We start from the raw sequence: 14,392 nt of genomic DNA on the forward strand, positions 1-14,392 counted from the left end.
CTACACTTCCCCCGCCCCCCCCATTCATAGAACGCAGCTTAGTTGAAAACCGCCAGTTAAAGAAAACCTTTCCTCTCTGGTTATTCTGTGTAGAGAATAAAACAGGATATAGGGCTGGCTTTTCTCCTTCTGCTAAATCTCTGTTTATACTAAGCTTAAATCTGAGAATTACACTGAAAACCGAGTTGGTACTTACAGCAAGGGAGTGCCCTTAGACAAAGAAATGTTCTCTTGTATCTGGGTGGGTTGTCCCCCTTTACCAAAAACTTTCCCTCCGTGGCTAACTGTCAGTGCAAGCAACAAAGGAGGGGACCCATCCCTAGTTAGATCAGCGGAACCTGACTCGGTCATCCATAGAGCAATAGCTTGTATTGTCAGATAACCCTACACATGGAAAATTAGCTCTCTTTAATCATCTTAAAATATTAATCTGCATGTTACTTTTGCTCTGATAGGGCTGTATGGTGAAAACATTTTTCTTGGCCACAGATCGCCCTTGGAGGAGAGCTATGGGCTTTGCTGAACTATTTGAGTTAGGTGGGGAATAGACATGGGCAAGGGTAGTATTCCCAAAGCATGCTCAGGTGACACCAAGATGACCCAGAGCTGCCATCCTAAGAGGATTGAACCACTTCCAGTGGTCAAAGGGGATTTTAAAGTGTCAGGAGAAGATAATGGCAACCTCCTTCAAAAGGTCCCGTGCCCGCACTGCCGCACTCTGTGCCCCTGACCCTGTAGCAAGCCACCACTGACCCACACCTCTGCCGGAGATTCCTGGACACTCACAGGCAAGTCTAGGTCAGTCTCTTGTGGGCATGCAAATTAGATGCAAAGCAGCATGCAGATGAAGGCTGTGGTTTTTGGTACTGCACTTGGGTCCTAAGCCCAGCAGAGCCACGCTCCCAATCCTCTGGCCCTGCTTCATGACGGGGCCTGAGAGCTGCACCCAGAGGGGCAGATCTGGACCGTGGGAGCTACAGTTATACAAGGCAGTTCGCCAGCTGGGTCAGGCACTTGGAGGGGCCAAGGGCTGCTGGGAAAGAAGGGGCAGTGAAGGTGGTCCAGGCCCAGGGCGTCCTCCACTCCACTTCATCCCCGCATGATACCAAAGGGTCTCTGTCCTCGTTATAGCCAGCAGGGAAGGGATCAGTGTGGTGGCTCCCCTACGTTCCGCAGTTTTGTCTGCAAGGGAAACATACTTGCTCGGTGGCTTTCCTCTCTCTCCTGGTCTCAACAGAGCCCGAGAACATAGCCAGAGGAACCGTGAGAATCTGCCCCCAGTCCGCAGGCGTTGCTGTAGTGCCCACTTGTTTCGCTTCCAGCAGAGCAACCTTTGGGCATTCAGGAGAAGAAATAGAGAAAATAGAGAAACAGCTGTCTAGTGGGGATTGTTAAGCTTCGCCCGGCAGTATATGCATCTCCCACCTTCCGCAGGACATACGTCACTTTCTAATTTGTTGTGGGGTTGGATTTGTGTTTGCAGGGCCGTGGGTGCTGTAATGCTGGGTTCAGCCCATGGTTGGGCAGGGGGCAGGAGCCAAAGCTGTCCTCTCTCAGCCACATCTGGCTTGTGCTTGAAAAGAGACTTGGTATTGCAGACACAGAGAGCTGGAGCTTGACCAGACCTGAAACTCTTGGTGTTACTCACCCCCTGCTGTGCCCAGGGGACTTCTGACCTGCTAAGATCACTATAGCTCCTTATGACTGATAGAAAGTTCTCATCCCGGCCTTTGGCACTCATCTCAAGGTCTGAAATCCCACATGTGGAAAATTCTCCCTTGTGGCTTACCAACCCCTGCCCCCTTCCCCCCAATAACATGCTGAATCTTTGTATCACAGGCAACTAGCAAGTCTTCATATTGTGCAAATGTTTAATTGATCAGTGCCACCATTTAAACCCTTGTCATTGGGTTGTAGCTGTCCCAGGGAGTGGGTGGAGTTTACACACACTCTCCAGGTCAGCATTCCAGCTGGTCACATGTTGTGTGACTTCAGAGGCATTTTTAGGTGAGACTGTTTCTCCAGATGGAACAGCTCCATACTCGCGTTTCTTGTAGGCTCTTATTTTTTTTTTTTTAATGTATTTTAAATGTATTTAAAAGTGTATTTAAAAAAAAATGTAAAGAAAAAACAGTTGGAAATCACTTTTTTGGGGACAGGACTTTTGATGTCCTTGAAGAATATTCTCGAATCCTTGTTCTGTTTTTGTCTTTCTTGAGTTGAATAATCTGAACTTTTTTCTCTGTATAAATACATTTTTAATCGATGCAGTGTCTTTTTTAGCAGTTATCCTATGAACTACTGCCTTGTCCTTTCTAAATTTTTGTCACTGAGCTGGACATAATAGAGTGTTTTATTGATTCTATGCTGCACTTTTTTTTTTTTTAATTTTAACATTTCTGAAACTGGACTGTACTTCCCAAACCAGTGACATTTAACAGTTGCCTTCAGCCAGGTGACCTGGTTGTCCTTGCCTTATCCGATACATTTCAGTTTTTCCTTTTCTTTTTATTAGTGCCCAAGAATAATATGTTATTAAAAATATGTCTAAGTTTAAAAGAACTCTTTCAATAAAAATAAAATGAAAATTCTTTAGTAGTAAGAAATGATGCCATAGTTTATTTAATTGGCAGCAATTTTCTTCTGTAGTGCTTGATAAAATAATGGTGCATCTTAGAACTGACAGATTCCTAGATTCAAGGAAACACAGTGTATACTTTAGTTGGTTTGGTTTCTAAGTTCAAGGGCCTAGGTGGTGTCTGGTGTATATATAACAGCTTCTCGTGGTGGTTTGATCAGAACAAAGCATAATGAAAAGATTGTACTGAGACCCCTTGGCTACTGCTTGTGTCTTCTGGCCACTCATTAAAAAATAAAGCAGCATTTGACCTGTTCGGCTGGTGGTCCACCGTGATCTCTTGATGATTTTTTTCTTTACTCTCAGCCCATAACTGTTTTCCATCTTTGGTTTGAAGTACCTAAAGCCTGATAATGGAGTTTATAGCTTCCTTCTTGAGTTTCCCATATGATGTGCCCTTTTACCCATGATGTAAGACATCCTGTCTGAGATGTTTTCCTTTAAGAAAGCAAAACGGTCTCATCTGGTGGGCAGGGATTGTAGTCGGCGTCTGTGTCTTTCCTGCAGGCCTAGAGGAAGGTGAAGATGAAGGCAGCAGAATTCTGCATGTGTTGTACTGTTTGGTAGGAGCTTTACCGAGAGAGAAAGACAGTACTGTGATTTCCAGGGAACGGAGTGATGGGCTCTGCTCCATGTAGGGAAAGGAGTCTCACAGAAGTAACCTTTTAACAGGGGGTTGTTGTGAGGAGAAGGGCCTTGCAGCTAGGGTATGGTGAGTACTGAAATGTGCCTACACCAGTGCCGTGGAGAGATGGTAGGGAGTGAGTACTTTGGGACCAGATCCTGCGGGTCTTTATACTGTGGTTCTTCCTTATTTGTTGGCTTTGCAAATAATTTATACTCTTCAAAATCAAGATCCTCTAAACAAAGTAGTGGTTACCAGTGCAGAGAGGGAAGGGAGGAAGGGGCAATACAGGAGTTAGAGGACTAAGAGTATAATTATGTATAAAGTAAGCTACAAGGCTATATTGTACATGGGGAATATAGCCAGCATTTTATAATAACCATTAATGTAGTGTAATCTTTAAAAGATGTGAGTCAATATATTCTGCACCTGTAACATATATTATTGTACGTAAACTATACTTCCACTTAAAAATTAAAAAGTCAGGATCCTCTACTTAAACAAAATCTTTTTGAGCCCCTTTGCAGCCGGGCAGCATGCAGTGAGGACGCAGACTGCTTGGCCAGGGGGTTCTGTTGGGAGGAGAATCAGGCTTAGGGTCATGAACTTATATTGTAAACCTGAAACAGGTCGAAAGCTGAATTTTGGGAGCTGCCTGCAGTTTCCATCAGGGAGGCTTTTGAGATCAGCCAGAGGGACTCTGGGAAGGAAGCTTAAAAGACAGAACTGGTCTCAGAGGTCTGATCTAAGGGCCTAGGAGTTGTAGCATCACATTCAGGCCAGAGAGCAGGCAGGATATTTTTAATCCTGGGTTCCACCTGCAAGTGTCCCCAGTCTTGGCAGGCCAAGTGGTAGATAGAGCCAAGTAGCTGATGGCTTACAAAAAGGAGCTGCCACAGCAGCTGGGTGCTGCTTCCCTGGCAGGGCCCACCTGCGTGAGATGCTGCATTTCCCCTGACAGCACAAGGCCAGTGCTGGACAGAGCAGAGGCTCAGGCAGCCTGCCCTGAATTAAGCCAGACTCCCATACACAGGCTGCAGGGTCTGAGCCACTTAGGCAGTCTGGATCTGCTTAATAAATGGGGACTTCTGGGGAAAGTCAGTCACAGGAGAGCCTGATGGCTTGGATTTTGAGTGTCGAGTTGCTGGATGAGCAGGATGGAAAGCCTTTTCCCTTTCTCCTCCTTTCCTCGTTTTTCTTTCCTCATTGGAAAGTGTTTCAGAGAGTAAACGTTGTGTTTAAATGAGTCTTAAGTATGAATTTGGATAGATCAGCCTTTGGATTTTGTTATAACTCTGGTCTCTCCTCATTTTATTTCAGTGGTTTTTTCTTTTGGCCTACTTCCGTAAATCATTTTAATGCCAAGTAATATGAGCAACCTGTATTTTATTGGAAAAAATCTATATTCATAGCAGATTTTCCAATATGTGCCAAAATATCACTGTCATGATATTTTATGTCTATTCCAGAGCAAACAATTAAAGAGCAATTTCACTGGCAAATGTTAACAATAAAAATGGGATTAGCAATACACTAGTTTGACAATTATATTGTTTTAGCAGTTCTCAATGATAGCAGTTGAAGCAAGCTTGAATAAATCTTCCAAGTCAATGGTACCTTTAGGAAAGAATCTCTTTATGGACTTTTGGTGCTGCATTGCTTTAGTCCTGTTTAACCCCCAGTGGATGCCTGAAAACACAGGGTGCTATCAAACCCTGCATGCGTGTGTGCTAAGTCTCTTCAGTCATGTCCAACTCTTTGCGACACTATGGACCGTAGCCCACCAGGCTCCTCTATCCATATCATTCCCCAGGCAAGAATACTGGCGTAGGTTGCCGTTCCCTTCTCCAGGGGGTCTTCCCAACCCAGGGATCGGACCACATCTCTTAAGTCTCCTGCATTGGCAGGCGGGTTCTTTATCACCAGAACCACCTGGAAAGCCCTGTGGACCTTTGGAGCATAAAGGATTTAATCACTGAGATACTAAGGTAGTATACACTGGTAGCCACATCACACTTAAGAAATGTTTCTAATCCCGAGTATTCATCAGACTTTTAAAGTTACTTTGATCTGTTCTAGTTGCAGCCCATCTAATGTGAGTTGGGTCTTAGGGTTAAAATGACAAGTTCCTTATAAGCTAAGACTCTGTTTGTGTTCAATATGCCATTGATAAGCTTCTGCTATGCAGTTGAGCATGAATTTCTAAAACAGGAAACATGGTTTGATTCCAATTTCAAAATGCTTGACCTAGGAAAGTACTTTAAAAGTTACACAAAGAGTACTTACTGGATGCAGGGGGTGAATCTGATTCTTCAACCTACATGGATGCCAGTTGGGGATTCTGTGGATTGTAGGATGGACTGATAACCAATTCATGTTGTGTATGAAGATGAGTTTATACACCGCTAACGTACTGCCGTTAAAGTGTGTACTTTGAAGTGTTTTATTTGGTGGGGATTGGGAAGGAGGTGGGTTTGCACAGATCTGTTCTTAGTAGCTTGTGTCATAAATGTATATTTGCAGGATAACTCTTTCAGGCAGAGGTGCAATGTATTGATACTGGCTTGAATGAAGTGAATTTGTTCACATAGCAACTGAACCAGTGGCTTTGATCTGATCAATACCATGTTACCTAGTTAGCTGAATAAATGGGTTGAAACTTAGTAAAATAAACCTATCAATAACTTGGGTAAAGCATGATTGGTTTCTGTAATCAGCTTATTATATAGCGTAATCAGCCCAATTGGGCTTTGAAAGAATATGGACTTTATTAAGTTAAAAGCTACAAGCTATACTCATTGAAAAAAATGCTGAAATAAGGCTTAGGATACCTTTGGCCAATCTCAGGTCACATAGTGAGAGTGTCACGTAGGGCTTCTCCCAAGCCACCGGGATCTTGAGTTTTATCATCATCCTTCTTGTTTCTCGGGCTTCCCTGGTGTCTCAGACTGTAAAGAATCTGCCTGCAATGGAGGAGACCTGGGTTCAATCCCTGGGTTGGGAAGATCCCCTGGAAGGAGGGCATGGCCACCCACTCCAGTATTCTTGCCTGGAGAATCCCCAAGGACAGAGGAGTCTGGCGGGCCACAGTCCATGGGGTCCCAAAGAGTTGGACACAGCTGAACGACCAAGCACAAACACATTCTTGTTTCTAGTTCTGCTCCAATTCCTGGGCTTCACAGTGAGGAAACATACTAATTCTTCCTTCTTTCTTCTCTGCAAGGAGGTGGCCTAGTTATAAAGCATAGAAGGAGAAGGTGATAAGCACGCACTTCCGTAGAGTATAAGTTATTGTGTTTTGGTTTTTTTAAAAATTCTTAGTTGATAGTGGAATGAGGCTTGTGAAGCAAGGGTAAAATTAGGGCACAGCAAGCAAGTGAAACCTCAAAGAGAATAAGTTACAGACAAGTGAAGAAAGATGTGGTCCAGTAAAGTGTCACGAGAGGGAATCGAGAGGAAAGAAACACTGGATTAAATTTTGAAAAGCAAAAGCGTTAGTATAATACTGGAGGAAGAGGCAGAACTCTTGGCTGAAGGTCCGTGTATCTTAGGTACTTAGGTGCGCCTCTCCCCCTGCACTCATCTCATTGCCTGTGCTGTTGATTACATTTCTCGTGTAGACCTGCGCTTTCCAGCATGGTAGCCAGCAGCCACATAGAGCGCAGCAAGCATGCGAAACACGGCTGGTCTGAATTGAGATGCAGTCCAAGTGTCAAATACATATCAAATTTCCAAGGGAAAAATGAATGTAAAGTAGTTGAGTGATTTCCTTGTATTGATTACATGTTTAAATGGCAGCATTTGGAGCATATTGGGCTAAATGGACTATTATTAAAATTAATTTTGTTTCTTTCCCTTTTTTTTTCCTGCAGCTTTTAGAATATTAAAAATATATTGCTTGCATTCTATTTCTGTTGGATTGTGCTGCAGTAGGTGATTTTCTATCTATTTTCTCCATTGCATTGTGAATTTCCCTTCAGGAGAAAGTCACCTTGAACACAGCCACGTTTGTCTCCAGCACATTGTCCTCCCTGCTTTTTGCTTTTCAGTACTTTTATGGGATGGTTAAATAGCATCACGGACTCAGTGGACATGAGTTTGAGCAAACTCTGGGAGATAGTGAAGGATAGGGAAGCCTGGGATGCTGCAGTCCATGAGGTCACAAAGAGTCAGACAGGATTTAGCGACTGAACAACAACAACAACGTTTTATTTTATTAGTGAAGAAGTGAGGGAGGCAAGGTATGGTTGTTCAGTTTAGACCCTTTCCTCCTAGAGTGCAGTCACAGTTGACCTTTCTCCTTTGATGGTGGATTGGGAGATGAAACAGTAGGAAGGGCCACCATTCTTTAGTATAATACATTCACAAAAGGCAGTGTGGTTGGAGCTCCCCTGAATTTTGGCCTTGACTAGTGATATCACTCACTTTTACTTCTTTCCTAATGCTGCTTTATATGAGGATGCCCAGCCATTGGCCATTGGTCAACTTTGGGTTCAGGCTTGTGTTCAAATGCCCACTGTGTTCACGAGGCCTTGCCCATTCTCATAGCTCCAAAGTCCCATGTGTCTGGGGCTCTTTGATAGATGGATCCAAGTAAAATAGCTTGTGGTAAGCATAAAGAGTTACCTAAAGAGTCAAGTTTAAATCGATGATCATTCTTTCTCAATATATGGCCAGCGAATGGTACATTTTCTTGGAATTCTTAGGTAATGTAGGACCCCATGAGTTTATTCATGTGCTAAACTACTGAGAATGCCAATGTAGGAATGTGGGAATACCACTAAAAAGTCACTAGATTTGAAGAAAGCAGCAAGCATCTACTAGCATTTGCTTTTCATGCTCTTTGCATTTGTTTTCTTGGATGAGTAAGAGCAGAATTTATGTGCTTACGCAGCACTGCAAAGGGTTTTCAGGCTGAGCCAGGAAATCTGATGCACTAAAGTAGTTTACAAATTTATGGGAAAAGGAGAGCTTTTTAAATAGTTATAGCAAGTGAAATTGCATTTTGGATTTATTAGAGGTACCAAATTGGAGGAGGACTGTGATGAGCCAGTGAGGACAAGTTATTACAAAGGATTTTTTGGTTTATTTTTGCTGACAACAAAAACAGTACATGCTTGTAAAATGTTCAAACAGTACAGAAATGTCAAAGATAGAATGTGAAAGTCTTCCTAATAGTTTGACGCATATTTTCTTCACTCTTTTCCATGTATGTATTATATCTCTCTTTTCTTTTAAAAAAAATGGGACCTCTCTTTTCTTTTAAAAATTTTTAAAATCTATCTTACATTGTAATGTTCATGGCAGCAGGGTGTGTGTGTATACACCCATATGCTGTGCTGTTGCTGTGCTTAATTGCTCAGTCATATCCAACTCTTTGCAGCCCCATGGACTGTGCCCACCAGGCTCCTCTGTCCATGGGGATTCTCCAAGCAAGAATACTGGAGTGGGTTGCCATGTCCTCCTCCAGGGGATCGTCCCAATCCACAGATCAAACCCAGGTTGCATTGGAGGCAAATTCTTTACCATCTGAGCCACCAGGGAAGCCCATGAATACTGGAGTGGGCAGCCTATCCCTTCGCCAGGGAATCTTCCCAACCCAGGAATCAAACCAAGGCTCCTGCATTGCAGGCGCATTCTTTTACCAGTCGAGCTACCAGGGAAGCCCCATGTACACCTGTAGGCATTATTTATTTCTATTATGTGTTAAATGTATAATTTGATGAGTTCTCACATATGTATTCAATCGAAATAATGAACACAACCGTCATCCTCCAGAGTTTCTTTGTGCTTATTTTTAATCTATTCCCCCGGCCCCACTCCTGTCCCAGGCAACTGTTAATTCACTTACAGTTTAGATTAGGTTGCATTTCTTAGAATTTTATATACATGAGTAGTAAAGGGGTGGACTCTTTTCTTTTTTAATGACTCCCTGGCTTCTTTTATTGAACATACTTTTTCCTAGGGAGAAAACATTAGGTCTGATGTGACCCATGGGGTTTTGTTAGAAGCCTTGAGAAGGTTGAGAAGTTCCCTTTCATTCCTAGTTTGCTGAGAGATTTCACTGTAATGGACTGTTTCTCTTCATCTATTAAAATAATCATGTAATTCTTTATTTTTTAAATAAACATGGTGAAATTATTGATTTGTGTGTGTGTGTGTTAAACCAGTCTGGCCACCTAGAGTTAAAACCCATCATGCTGTTTTTTTTTTAATATATAACGTTGGATTTGATTTAGTAGAAGTTCTAAGTATTTTTGTGACTGTGTCCATGAAGGATGTTGTTCTATAGTTTTCTTGGAGTCTTTTTCTGATTTTTGTATCAGGGGAATATTGGCCCCAGGGAATGAGTTGGAATATGTTCCCTTCACTTTAGTTTTTTGGAAAAAATTTCTTTCAGAGTTGGCATTTATCTTCTCCTTTAAATGTTTAGTAAAAATAACCAGTGAAGCCACTTGGGCTTGAAGTTATCTTTGTGGGAAAGTTGTAAAGTATAAATTTATTTTTATGAATGGATATACCGTTAATTCAGTTTATTTCTTCTTGATAACTTCAAGGAATTTGTATATTTCATTTAAGTTGTCAAATTTATTGGCATGAGGTTGTTATGATACCGCCTTATTATCCTTTTAGTGTTTGAGAATCTATAGTGATGCCTCCCTTTCATTTCTCATACCGCTTATTTGAATAGTAATGAGAAATTGACTATTTGCTCTGTCTCTTTCCTCCTCTGATTTAGTTAGCTAGAGGTTTACAGCCTTTATTTGCCTTCTGAAAGAAGAACTCACTTTTGGTTTTATTGATTTTCCCCCTGATTTGTTTTTTCATTAATTTCTGCTCTTTATTATACCATTTTCTCTATTTTCTTGGGGTTAGCTTTTTGCTTTTATTCTAATTTTTTAAGAAATACTGAGGTCATGAGTTTATGACTTCTGTCTTACTAATATGATCATTTAGTACTATAAATCTCCATCTAAGCACTGTCCTAGTTCCATCCTACAAAATTTAGATGTTTCATTTTCATTCAGTTCAGCATAATTTGTAATTTCCATTGTGATTTCTTTTTTGATTCATGGATTATTTAGAAGTCTGTTATTTAGTTTTCCCATATTTGAGGCTCACAGGTACATTTTTGTTGATTTTGGTTTAATTACACTGAGGTTAGAGAGCATACTGTGTGTGTTTTCCATCCCATACAGTTTCCTCAGGCTTGTTTTGTCACCCAGTCTGTGGTCTGCTTTGGTAAGTGGTGAATGTCTCCCCTGTGCTTGTGGAGCAAGTGTAACTGCTGCTGTTGGTTGGAATGCCCTCCGAATGTCAGTGAAGTCAAGGTGGCTGTTACAGCCTGTTCAGATCTGTGTCTTTACTGGTATTGCGTCAACTTGTCTGTCACTTTTGAGAGAGGGGTAATGGTGTCTCTGACTATACTTGTGTCTTTGGCTATTTCTGTTTTGGTTATACCATTGTTGTTTTCTGCTTTGAAGCTCTGTTAGTCCATGTAAAAATTAAATTTGGGATTATGTGTTATCTTGAGGAGTGGAACTGTTGATCGTAATGAGATTCTCCTCTTTCTCCCTGGTCATATTTTTTGTCCTAAAATCCACTTTATCTGATGTTAGTATCACCACTGCAGCTTTCTTTGATTAGTAGACACATATTTTCCCATTACTTAAATTTTAGCCTATCTGTGTGTTTATATTTAAAAGTGTTTTCTTGGCAATAGATGTAGTTGAGTTTTACCTTTTTATTCAGTCTTACATAATTAGTCTTCTGTCTGAGGTGCTTAGAACATTTTCATTAAATGTAAATATTGATATTAACATATTTTAATCTGTTGTACCATCTCACTACTGGTTTTATATCACTTCTCCTGTTCTTTCTCCTTTATTTCTGTCTTTTCCAGCTGTCTTTTGTTCCAGTAGAGTACTTTGCCTTTCAGTGATTGGTGGAGGGTTTACAATATGCATCTTTAATTTACCTCAGTCTGCCCAGTGTCATGTAGGTAATTGCCCTGGTCTATGATCGCACAGAGTTGGACACGACTAAAGCGACTTAGCCTCAGCATGATCACCTCCAGATAAATTACCGGACAGAGCAGCCAAGGGCTCCCTGAGCACAAAGGATCACAGATCAAAAACAAAAACTCACATCACGTGTTTTAGAATCATTTACATATGTACAATGAGAAGCAAGGTATAGGGTAGATTAACACATTTTAAATAGGGTGCAGGCAGGGTGACGTACACTCCATCTGAATCCTGGGTAACAGTATGTTAATATCCCCCCGCCCTCATGAACCTTCCTCTGAGTTGAGTGTGAGGAGCACGGCCCACCAGTGGAAAGTGTCTCACACCAATAACACATACTTGGAGAGACATGTGTAGTTGGCCCTGTTTGTACTTGGTGGTGAACTGGCTCACCATCCTTGGGTTTTATTTGTGTTTCTTAACCAAAGAACACACCAGACCTGAATAGATGTCACTGATGTGTGAGTTAGTTAAAACTTCATGTATACTGAATGTTTTTGGTACTTGCTGTTATAGTATTCAGTTTAATATTTAGTGCATCTTGAGTACTTAGGGTCCAGCTGTCTTATGTATGGTTAGTGACTCATGGACACTAGGTTTCTTCTGGTCCTTTCATTTGGTTCTGTTCACGTCTAGCACACTTACACTCTGTATGTCATGTAATATAGGCATCACGCGTTCCATTTTTTCTTCCATCTCAGAATTAAATCCTCCTTGTAATATGGAAGTGTAGTTTATACCACTTCCTATTTCATGCAAGAATCTTTCAGCAGCACACTTCTATTTTTAGTGACTTCTCATCACATACATCCTGAAATCGAATTCCTGCCAAACCCCATGTGAGCCGACTGTGGCTCCTGCCGCACGTCCTCCTCACTTTTCTTTCCCAGCTGTGCTGTCACCGTGTTACCAGCTCAGTTTACTGAATAGACAATGCGTAGACCTGCCTTTCTTCTTCTCAGGACCTTTGCTTCTACCAGTCCCTCTCCCCAGAATATTCTTCTCCCATCTCCTTGCATGACTGAGTGCATCTCATCCTTCAGGTTTCAGAGAGACCTCTCTACCTCATCCAAACTATGAGCATGTGGGCCTGTGTCTCTCGCCTCACCTGCCGTCTGGCACAGAGTACCATTAAGTGGCCACCGTTACATATCAAACAGTTAAGGTGTCATGCATTATTACTTCTAATGTAGTGCTGGACTTAACATGCACGCTTTTGAAAGGACTTAGTTACAAACAAGTCCTTTTACTTTTTCAACAAATCATTGGCCACAGGCTTTAGTCTCTGAAAAACCCCTCAGTCGGTAATGTGTTAACTATAGTACATTATCAGAAGCAGAAAATCTACATTGGTATACCTTGTCTGCATCATTCAATCTATGTATATTTTTTGAGATTTGTTTTATAGCCAAGAACATGGCCTTTTGGTGTATGTTCTATGGACGCTTGAAAGGAATGTGTATTCTGCGGTTATTGGTTGAAGTGACTGTTGGATGGTGGTGCTGTTTAGTTCTATATTGCTGATTTCCTTTCTAATTATCTTATTAGTTGGGAAAGAGGGGTGTTTAAGTCTTTAATTATAATTATGAATTTGTTTCTGTCTCTTGTTTCCCAGTTTGTAGTTCCATGTGTTTGCATCTCTATTCTCGGTTCATAGATATTTAGGATTGTTGTGTCTTCTTAGTTATTTTAAGTCATTTTATCCTTATTTTGTCATTATGTAATATCTGTGTTCCTTTTAATTTTCTTTTCTCTAGAGTGTATGTTTTCTGGTACCAATATAACCACACTTGCTTTGTTTTGACTAATGTTTGATAAGTGTGTCTCTTTCTATCCTTTTAATGTTTGGCCTCCCTTTATCGTTATCGTTTATATGAGTTTCTTGTAGGCAGCATGTAGTTGGGTCATTTTTATTTCTTAATCCATTCTTCAAATCTGTCTTTTCAGTAGTTCATTTAGACCTTTTATATTTAATGTAATTATTGATATGTTAGATGTTAAATTTGCCATATTTTTTTTCCCTTTCCACCCCCAGTTCTCTGCTTTCTTTTTCCTGTTTTCCTGTGGATTACTTCAATATTTAGTTATCATGTCTCCTTAATCTCCTCTAGGCTGTGGCATTTCTTCAGACATTACATGTTTTGAATGACCTTGGTAGTTTTGAATATTACTGGTGTTTTGAAGAATATTACGTAATTTGAATATGTCCATTTTTTCTTTCATGATGAGCTCGTTACGGGTTTGGGGGAGGAATAGCACAGGCTGAAGTACTGTTTTCATCACATCGTATCAAAGGTGTCTGCATCGACAAGACCTGTCACCGAGTGTGTCAAACCTCGATTAAGTGGCTGGCGGTCGTCAGTTTTCTAAAGGTTACTCCTCTCCAACCCCCTCCATTTCTGTACTTTACTTTAGGAAGCAAGTCATTAGGCAAGTCTGGCACTCAAAGGGTGAGGATTATGTTCTAGCTTCTTGAGGATAGAGTATCTACACCGATTGTTTGAAATTCTCTATACAGATTTCTCTCTTTTCCCCATTTAGTTACTCTGACAACTTTAAAACTTCTCCCCTAGTTACTGACTCTTCAAGGTTTCTTTTCTTCTTTAATTTACATTGGAAATTTGAATTTTTCTAGAATATCTACTTCACTATTAAAGTACATTATGTAAATATTTATTTTCATATATGGACATTTACCCTTCTTCCTAATTTGGGGTATCTGTGACTTCTCTCATTTTGTCTGCATTAAGATAACTAGTGTTTAATGGTTCCCCCCTCCCCCTCCCCAATCTCCAGTTCTTGGATATTTACCAGTCTAACTGATTGTATTCTATTACATTAATGTAAGAAATCATTAATCGTTGCTTTTTCTCTTTTCACTAGAATTGTTTTGTTCTTGTCTTGGTCTCTTGGTGAAAGTGCTTTTATCCATTTATCAGTTTTCCTTCTGAGAAATAACAGGCATCAACCAGAACAACATCCATTTTCCCAGTGTGTGTCAGAGAGACAAGTGGAGAGTATTACTGTGTGGGGGTGTGGACTGTGGCCTGTGGTGATGTGATTATGGTTGTTCAGCCCATTGGCTGTCAGGCGCTTCTGGGC

At 41.0% G+C, this 14,392-nt stretch overlaps 1 protein-coding gene across 2 annotated transcripts in view; it reads left to right on the forward strand.

Annotated features, from left to right (window-relative positions):
• The window catches only part of ULK4 (unc-51 like kinase 4), a 511,789-nt gene that overhangs the window by 229,727 nt on the left and 267,670 nt on the right, over nucleotides 1–14,392 (forward strand). The window lies entirely within an intron of this gene.

The sequence above is a fragment of the Bison bison genome, unplaced genomic scaffold (assembly GCF_000754665.1).
Source record: "Bison bison bison isolate TAMUID 2011002044 unplaced genomic scaffold, Bison_UMD1.0 scf7180017864043, whole genome shotgun sequence".
NCBI lineage: Eukaryota > Metazoa > Chordata > Mammalia > Artiodactyla > Bovidae > Bison > Bison bison.